At 35.9% G+C, this 10,653-nt stretch overlaps 1 pseudogene; it reads left to right on the top strand.

Moving 5' to 3' along the window:
• The first annotated feature begins 6,977 nt into the window (after positions 1–6,977).
• Positions 6,978–10,384, top strand: LOC114291683 (histidine kinase 5-like; annotated as a pseudogene).
• Positions 10,385–10,653: the final 269 nt, after the last annotated feature.

Genomic DNA, 10,653 nt, shown 5'->3' with positions numbered 1-10,653 from the left:
CACCTAAATATTTTTGAAAAATTTAGGAAACCCGTGACTTGTGCCAAGGGCCACTTGTCCGTCATAACCAAAGTGTCTCGGCTAGAGAACTTAGTATGAGAGAGGAAGGTCATGAATTGAGCACCCCACTCACCCGATCAAAGATCGGTCTCTACTAATCATGATGTGATTTTTATATACATTATATTCTCTTGTTCTGATTATTAATGCTAACTTACTATGTGAGGCACACAAGTATAGACTAAGTCACCCAAGTATGGACTCACCCATTTTGGAATGCTTTGATTTCATGTTTGTTTGCAAAGAGTTCTGAATATGTGCCACTTGAAAAAGTAAATTCATATGTCCATTAATCAAAGTCATCCAAATTTCAGCAAAACAGCCTTCATCCACCGTTATTCAAAGAGATATATCAAATAAGCACTTAGCCTCATGGTAAATATGTTTGATAAGGCAACACAAACATACATACAATATGCTAAAGCAAAAATGTTCACTTAGTACTCAACTGAGGCAAGCCAAAATAGAAGAAAATAGTTAGAAAAATGCATTCTCTAATATGCAAGTGACTAATGCAACACATACAAAATCCAATACTAGGTACGGTTTATTATCATGACATATGGCTCAACTCAAAGCATGTGATAATGCACGTATTCAAGTAAGTAAGAATGACAATAATGTTAGAATGATGAACCGAACTCGATGCATGCAAAAATGGATATTTACACATGGTAATGATATGAAACCAAAATATGATATTACATTCAACAATCGTGAGCAAGTAAATAAAAAAGAGAAAGAATGGGGGTTAGGAGACATACACACTATTACAAGTGTTACAAATTGGCCCTCGCACAAGAGGGTCTGAATGAAATGTCCTAATTTGCTAATTATTACAACACCAAATAAATGAATAAACTAAATTAACTAATTATTACAAATTCGATTCAAGCTAAATAATTAATTACAACATATTAATATTAAAGCACTAAATTGACGGAATGGAAGGCGACGACCCACAAGTGCACAACCGATAACATCCTCCTGGAAACCTCTCGGTTTGCTACCAGATTTTGTTTTGTTTTGTTTTGTAGTCAGAAAATTATTCTATTTTTGCCTCAGTTCTGCCACAAAAATGCCACTGTCTGTACAAAAAAAGTGGCTAACCGGCCTTGGAAAGTGATTGGCCAAACAGAAAGGTTGTCGGCCGACCACTGCTTTTGGGAACTACCCTTCTGGCATAGAATCAAAACAAAGCAAAAAAATAGAGTGTTTCCAGGAGATATTTATCCTCCCTGCCCTTTCCTATCATAAGGATGATCAAAAGAGGAGTAAATTCGACCCACAAATCATCAATTGTCGCAAGTTTGTTGCATGATGATCCATGAACCGAAAGGACAAAAGCTCAATAAAAGGAAATAAAAGACCAACAACACCTCCTCTCTATCATGGAGTTATTTCAAGGGAAGTGGTAGACATTGTTTCTTGAATCACTAAACATCACTACAAAGTATGTAATGATTCAAGACTCAATGGGTTCAATATAACATCTAATTGAACCCAACTCAATTTTATTAACTTTTTTACCTCTTTTACCCCAATTTTATTAGCCTCTTTTCCATTACCTTGCTATTTTCTTATTTTTTCTTCATTTTGTCTAAAATTGATAATTACGTCCACTAAGTGCAAAAAAGCAATAAAGAGTAGTGTCGAACAAGAGGTTGTGCTTAACCTGAGAGAGATGTAATGCCTTGGTAATAAATCTTCGAAGAGATTAAACCATTAAGCATGGAAAATCTCTTTATTATGCTTTAAGCAACAACCTAGTGTTGGATACAACTCTTAATCAAAGAAAGCAAAGAAAAAAGGGAGGTTGCAGAGGTGATTATACAAAGGTAATTATTACAAGTGTGAGTATATATATAAAAACTATGTAAAGAAAGCTATCAACTCTAATAGATTGTTGTCTATAGCCTAAACAACCAAATCTATGAGGACTTACAACAATTCAAGCATAGTATTCAAAGAATAAATTACATAAACACACTAAACAGCCCCTAAATAGCACAAAACAGCGCTGAAATCATTTTGAAAATGGGGGAAAATATAAACAAAAATGGAAGAGAACAAAGCTAGGAAGTAAGCCTAAGGAAGGGTGGTTAACCCCTCCACTTTTTGGACTTTTAAATCACATATTTTAGCCTCTGAAAACTCTGAAAAACAGTAGATAAAAGCAAATAAACAAGTAGGAAGAACAATGATATAAGCTATGGGATAAGGTTCAAGAAATGATGGTTAACCCCTCCACCTTTGGTAGCTTTTAAATCACAAGTTTCAGCACTTAAAACCAGTCCAAAATAGTGTGTAAACAACAACAAAAAGAGAAGAGAAGAGTAGTGTAAACAAGGCAAAAGATGGCAAAGGTTATACCTCTTAAAGAGAGGATACTCTTTAGTTCACAAACCACAAGGTGATCACTCTCAAGAGCTAAAATTTGTGTTCAATAATCTCAACAAGAAGCCTCTAGTTTTGGCTTCGGAAATGTATGGATAGTCTATGTATATTTTAAGAGAGAGAGAAAGAGAGAGAGAGGAAGAGTGCTTGGCAAGCTATAGGCTCTTAGCAAAATTCTCTATCCCCAAACCTTTAGGGGTGATCATGTATTTATAGAATAACACATCCTCACGTCGAAAATATATGTATTGAGCCAGCTGGTGCAAGACATGCACATGAGGACAGTTGGCAACAGAAAATATCTGTCTGTCGCTAGACATGGCCGGCCGGCCACTGGAAAATGGCCTACTAGCCACCTATTGGCCAACACGTCTCTAGGTGGTCAGGCTAGAAAAAATTTGGTTTTGGTTCAAAGGGGATGCAAGGTTTAGGTTCTGAAGCTTGAAAATCGAAGCCTTTTGCTGAAGAAATTGAACGATTGTACAGCATAATAATTCATCATCATGTGTTCAACGTGAGGCGCCCAAGTCTTTAGGGCGGTCAAAATGGGATGTCTACACCCAAAGAAATGATTTAGCACTAGAGTGTAGGAAAAGGCACCGAGGAATCTGTTACTGAACTTCTGGGGCTTGTTTTGGATGTGGGAAAATAGGACATATGGTAAAAGATTGTCCCCAAGTTGTACAAAATGTTTATAAACCTACCGTAAGCTTAGTTGGTTCCGTACCAATAATGAGACCTACTACAACAAAGGAAAATGTTAAGCAAAGAAGAGTATTTGCACTCGCCTCAGGGAATATGTAGGAGACTCAGACCACTATTTCAGGTAAGCCATCAATATGATGTTCTGTATAAGCCATTAATATGATGTTCTAGATAAGCCATCAATATGATATTCCCCATAAGTCAGCAAGTGTGATGTTTTGTATGAGTTGCCAATATAGGTGTTTTGAATAAGTCATTCTATATGAATATTTTGTATGGTATTTCGATGAGTTAAATAAGGTTTTTCAGTACTATAAAATGTGTTAAGTGTTGAAAGGTTTGATGAATTATGGGTGAACAGAATAATATGAGTCCTGTGAATTACGTACCTAAGTTTGGAGACCAAACATCCTAAGGGGGAGAGAATGTAACAACCAACTCCTCAATTAATTGCTAATTATGTGATTTGCCTTGATTATGTGTGTCTATGCTCATTATGTGCCATGTGTTACTTGCCTTGTGATAATAGGAATAGATGTGTAGAGAATAAGAAGTAAACCTGTTTGAATCAGTAAACCATAAGGTTAAAAGTAACTATTTGGAATGGAAAATTAGAGCCTGATTCACAGTAGTATGATTAAATTTAGTGTAATTTGAAGTGGATTGTGATGAGAATTGAGTTAAGTGAGTGAAATCGATTTAAATCAATTAACTAGGCTAAACTTATGTGAAACTAGGATTTAGAAAGCATTAGTGAATTAATTACATTCTTTGAATCTAGTCAACAACATAAGAAGAAGAATATAGACTAAGTGGGTTTTGTTAGAGATAGATATTTGAGAGAGAGAGAGAGAGAGAGAGAGAGAGAGAACTCAAGAAAGGAAATAAAGGAAGAAGAAGAAGAACAAGAGAGATTTGAAGGGATCTTCTTAAATCATCAACTCTAGGTATGAACTTCTCCCTCGTTTCTTGAATTTAAGGCATTTTCACTCATAATCCTCTAAGATTGAAGCTTAAATTGAATGAACTCATGGTTAATTAGGGATTTGTTGTTGTAAAGAAATTAGTATGAATTCTTGTTCATACACATGATCTATTGCATGATTCTTGAGGATAAAGGAAGAAACTTAATAGATTTTGAGGAAAGGAACTCAAGTATGCATGAATGATGATTTTATACTTCAATTTTTGAGTTTCATCTTTTAACTGGAAAATTGTGTTTTGTTTTGAAGTCGTGGTTTTAGTTTGCAGTTAGAAATTGTTCATTCAATATGTTTTTATGAGTTTTGGGCTTTGAATTGCATGAAAATGAAAATGAGTTTGCAAAAGTTGAGCTTCAAATTTGAAGCAGACTTTTGGATTGAAACTCAACCCAGACTACACGTGCGGTCAGATTTCCCCTGCCTCACTTTGCATTCAGCTTTGGCTCTGCACGACCTGCCATATCCATCACACGAGCGACCAAGCCACCACACGTGCATAAGGCAGTCTCGATTTTAGTTTCTCTCTGATTTTTTTTTTTTTTTTTAACTTCTGGGCCTCCATTTGTATGGTTTTCATGTGTATTTGAAGTTCATATGTATATCATCAACACAAATGAAATTAAAGAACGGATAGGAATAATTGAACAATCAGGTAACAAAAGAACCGATTGAATGACTAAAATGTGTTTAGAGACGTTTTACTTGAATGTGTTGTGCAGGACACTTGCACGCGGGGTATTGTCTGACCATGCACGATAAGTGATGTCTTTGTAAAGATATTTTTGTATAAATCATTTTGAAATGGCTACGCTATACGATGTTTTATGAAATCTATGTTTTGTTTATGAAATGTTCAATGTGATAAGTATTTTTTGCAACGTTAAGTTATGCTATGGAATTTTGACATGATTATGATATGACAAGTTTTCTGAAAACTTTTGTTTGATGAGAATGAATGAGATCCCTTTTTGATCATCGAATGTAAAATCCATGAACACATGCTTTGATTTACAGAAATCTCCATTATGTTTAAGTCAATCCATTGTGGTCGTTATATATACGACACTCGTTGTGGTTGTTATGTCTAAGTTGATCCATTGTGGTCATTATGTATACATCGACCCGTTGTGGTTGTTATGTCTAAGTCAATCAATTGTGGTCATTATGTCTTTGTCGATCCGTTGCGATCGTTATGTATATGTCGATTAGTAGGGGTCGTTGTGCCTATGTCCCCAGTCCTTTGTGGTGGTTTTGCTAATATGCTATGTAGTATTATTATACCTCATAATGCCAGTAACTTTGAACAGTTTGATGAGCTTTATGAATTCTAAATGTGTATAGATGATAAATGCTTCATTTCGGCGCGAACGTTCTATATGGAATTTGGTCAAAGGTTTAATAAAGCTTTTGGAAATGTACCGCACTATGTGTTAAACTATGAAAGGGATAAAGGTTTAAGGAACTTTATTTCTGATTACAAGTATTTGAAAAATACTTTGATCATGATAAGAACATTGTTTTGATTTTATAAGTTATGGACCTTATTCATTTAACCTCTTTACGCTGACGTTATTCATTGGGCTCTAGCTCATTATTTTATATATATGTATGTAGGTGATCAAGTGCAAGAGTGGACTTAGTGGCATCAACCTAAACTTTATTTTTTCAAGCCAAATACGGTGCCTCACCACTAGGTTCGAAATTGTCAAGAGTCAAGGCTTTTTGGGTGGTTCAAAGTTCACCCTTTTGAAATTGTGATCAAGTGTAAAGTTTAGTCTTAAGACTTTTGTTATGACTGGTTCTATTTTATTAATGGGATTTAATCCCAAAGTCATGTTTATGTTTTGTGTACCTATATTTGTTTTATTCAATTTAAGTTTACACAGCTCATTAGAATTATTGGCTTCCATAGCCCCTATTATTATATTGTTGTTAAACAGGCCTTTGGTAATCTCAGATTACTGACCAGTCATGATGCTAAACCCATAGGGGTAAGTTTGGGTCATGATAAAACGAGGCCGAGTCTGAGTCCGGGTCCGGGCTCCGTGGTCCATGGATCTTGGATCTTAGGACTTGGGGCTTGGGACTTGGGACTTGGGGCTTCGGCTTCGGCTTCGGCTTCGGCTTCAGCTTAAGGCGCTAGAATGGGTTAGGTTTGGGTTGGGGCCGATTGGTGGCCCATCAACCTAATTTTTTTGGGCTTAGTTTATTTGGTGGCTGCAGATATACACCCATGTGTATATTGTATATAACCTCTACACTTAAGATGGGGTTTATGTCCTATCAATTTTGGTGCATTACTCCATCAGTTTTGCATGAGTAATTGTGCAGTTTTAGCTACATTTGTTGCCAGCCTTCATGGCTGGGAGGCTTCTCCTCTCTCTCTCTTTTTGTATAAATAGAAACCAACTTCTTTGGTTGTCAACACATAATCTTTGGCTTCCATATTATACAGTCAGTCTGCTCCTATATTCTTCCACTACAACAATCTGCACCATTGGCAACCACTTTTGGCTACTAAAACATTTTTAGTCGCCAAACGTTAGCCCTTTACCAACAAATTATCCCGTTGGTCGGCAATGATTTAATTTTTAGCTACTAAATTTTTTTAGTAGCCATATATTAATTATTGCCGACTAAAAAAATATTTAGTCACTAAAAATATGTCAATAGGTGACTAAAAAAGTTTTAGTCGGCATTTGTTTACATTTTAGGCTACTAATTTTGGTTTTAGTCGATGTACACATCCTTTTGCCGACCAAAATTTCTTTTAGTCACCAAAAATAGACTTATTTATTGCAACCATCAGCGACTAAAACACTGTAGTCGTAGATGGGTAGTTATTGCCGACAAAAACATTTTTAGTAGCCAATATTAAACAAACAGCTACAAATTTTTAGTCACTATTGATTACATTTTCTGACCAATTTTTATTTAGTTGCTAAAGGTTGGGAATTTTTTAGAGGGAAATATTGGCGCTCTTCCCTCTTTCTTTCACACAGATCTTTTGTCTATGCTATCTCACAAACACACAAACCACCAGTGCACCAAACCAGATGCACGCTCACTAATGGTCACCACCTCGCCGTCGCTGGTTACCGTCAGTCACCACCTCACCGTCGCACGTCGCCACCGCCGCAAATCACCACATCCACTGCTGCAAATCACAGGTTCTTGTCCCTCTCTCTCTGTTGCTCTCGGTCCTCTCCCTCTCTATCGATCTGGGTCACTCTCTCTCTCTCTCTCCCTCTCTCCCTTCCCCTATTTCCCCATCTCTCACACTTCATCTAGGGTTTATATGATTTTTTTTAGTTTAATTTTGTGTTGACTTCGTAAATGGGTTTGGTTGAATTGTTTGATTTCTATAAAATTATGTTATTCTTCATGTCCAAAATTGGTTTGATTTTAGTTTTATGGGTTTGATGGACAAAGAAAATTTGATGTCCAATGGTTGGAGTACCCAAATGTTTGGACCAGTTGTTGACCGATGCTAAGTTTATAGACAAGATATGGGAGGTTGGTGTGAGAGCTAAGGAGGATAGGAAAGGGGTTGTGAGGAGAGAAGAGCTCATGTCTTGTTTGAAGCAAGTCATGGAAGGATAGAGAAGTGATGTCCAATGTCTTGTTTCAAATTCTCCTTTGTAAATTATATGGATGGTTTTAGCTATGTTTAGAGCCTTGTGCACTTTCTGCTACTTGCTTGTCCAACATTATGCTCCATATGTAACATTTTGCTCCCATAGTTGTTCCTCTAGAAATTCCTATTTGATATGATTAGAAAGTGATTGTATCACAATAAAAGACAACAGAGGTCATGGTGTTTGTTTTCCCCAGATTTGTGAAATATTTGTCAAGAGGACTAAGGAATTGTTCCTTTGAACAATTATGCGACAGATATTATAGAAAGATTTGTGAACTTAAGGTGTATATTATTTTTTTCTTAGTTAAAAAGAAAATGATAATTCCTTTCTTGAGGCAAGAATGGTTTACTTTATCCATGATATTTAACAAAAGTAGCTTTCTTAAATGCAATGACAATGTAACACCAATCTACTTCTCCCAGTACTTTAGATTAGGATGATCAGCAATGAGTAGTGTGTCTCTTTACAACACTGTGAATATGAACATTTGTCACAACTAAAATGAATATGCAACATGCTTTCTGGTTTTGTTGTACCTTTCATGCATTATTTAGTTCTGCTTCAAATTTATAAGTTTTTATTTTTTCAGCAATGCAATCAAGTTTACCCATGAAGGGAAGGTTGGAATAAAGCTTTATGTGGTACCAGCCCCATCTTTGGCTATGGAAGAGGGATCCAATCAGAAGATCACTGCAGATAGGTCAACAGTTTCAGTAAATGTACACGAACTAGATAAATGCGTATCATTGTATCAAAGTTACTGTGATCAAAAAGATTTTCATGAGGTCCTTACAAAAACCACAAACTTCATGACGAACCCAAAACCCCAGATAGAAATGGGGCCTCAATAGATAGAGGTGAAGAAAATCAACTTCTGCCAGATGAAACAATAGTATGGATATGCTGCGATGTTTACGATACGAGAATTGGAATACCGAGTAATTTCACATCTTGAAATATGCTTTGAAACATTGAGTACGGACTATTATTAATTATTTTTCTACTATTTCTTAGAATCTCACTTTTTGTTTCAATGGAACAAAGAATGCTTTGCCTACTCTATTTAAGAAATACATGCAAGTAGGTGCAGGCACAGCACAGAAGCATAGTGGGACTGGGCTAGGCCTAGCAATCTGCAAACAACTGGTGATCGTTTTAAACATTTTTTTTTTCATTTTTATTTACTTTTCTAGACCAAGGTTCATGCTGTACTGTGAAATGGGCATTAGAAGGCATATCTGTTTCAATTATATTAACCACAAGCATTATATTCATAGGCAGACATTTCCACTAAATCACATTAATCTTCTTCTTGAAATATCTGTCCCTGTGGTGAGAAACTGCAATTTGTATCACTTTTTATACGAGAGTAGGTAGTTTACATGCAAGAAATCCAGTAGAAATTTAAAATTACTGAAATTGAGCATCTCATTCTAGATTATTCTTCTCCCATCGGACCTGTTCCAAGCATATTTCCCATCTATACCACTTCATTTGATATAAATTTTCTATGTGAATTTCCAGTCTATTTGCAGCTTGAAGTTGAAATTGTCTTTCATTTCATATGGAGACATGAATTTTCGTTTTGTCGCTTTGATAAACTATCTTAGCTGATGTACTACTTTTTACATTCATATGCGTATGAAATAGGTTGAGCTCATGGGAGGTCATCTCAGTGTTTCCAGCCGAGAGCACCATGGATCTACATTTACATTTATACTACCATACAAGGTTTCATCTGCTGCTGATAATTCAAATGATCCTGATGAACTCTCGGATATGGCTGATCATGATAGTTTGGATGATGCCAACGATGATGATACAAGTTCCGGATTTTTTCAATTTCAACCACGCACTTTGGGTTCTCTTTTTGCTCCTAGTGATCTTGGTATGGCTAAAAAATTGCCAAACAATATTACTTTCAATGCCTCATACAAACTTAAAGGTTTGTTAGAAGATTCCTACTCATTTCCCTCTAGCAACATTGCAAAAAAAAGGTAACTTCATTAGAGGATTCCTGTTCGGTTGATAGTGCTAATACATCATCGGAACATGAATCTTCAATGAGGGACAGCCCAGACTCTACTAAGAAAATTGCAGTTGCTAGTGATAGTGAGATAACAGTGTCACAATAAAGAAAATGGTAAATTCCAGTACCCTGATATGAATTCCACTCACCCTTCAAGGGAAAGCAACATTGGGGAAACGATAAAGCCAATAGACTCCCAAGAAGCCAGTGAGATGTAGGAGAGAACTAATAGAATCACCCAGTGCAGTTCTAGCAACAATCCAGAAATTCCCAAATCGATGTGTTTAGATTAATTGTATAAACAAACCTTGCAACTTATTTAAATGTTTCTGAACATTGTCACATAGATTTGTAGTGTTATCCTAATACATTGAAGCTGTAACCATGTGCAGGATGTATGCATGCCAGTGATGAATGGCCTTCAAGCCACAAGACTAATTCATTATTTTGAGGAAACTGGTAATTGGGATCCTGCAGTGAAAGCAAGAATTGAGCAATTTGTGACTCCAAATGATCAAAAATTTAACTCATCTAAAAAGATGATGCCCATCATTGCTGTAAGCACTTGAATCCTTATTTTCCATGTGTAGCCAGTATTCTTTATGAGAATCTTGTTGAATATAGCATTTAATGTGTTTAAATTGACTTAGAGTAAATGTCAGGAAGTCATTACAAACAAAAGAAAAGAAAAGAAAAGAAAAGACAAGGATGGTTAAATTTGAGACAAACCCAATGAATGTCATTTTGGAAGACAAGATATATGCACATCTGACATTTGCAAGTAATAATAGTAGTTCAAAAATTTGTGACTTTTCTTCATAACGAATATCCTTGTGTT

This window comes from Camellia sinensis, chromosome 2, assembly GCF_055761805.1.
Source record: "Camellia sinensis isolate YWXY chromosome 2, ASM5576180v1, whole genome shotgun sequence".
NCBI lineage: Eukaryota > Viridiplantae > Streptophyta > Magnoliopsida > Ericales > Theaceae > Camellia > Camellia sinensis.
The sequence above is the reverse complement of the archived record's forward strand: the minus strand, read 5'-3'. Positions and strand labels throughout refer to the sequence as shown.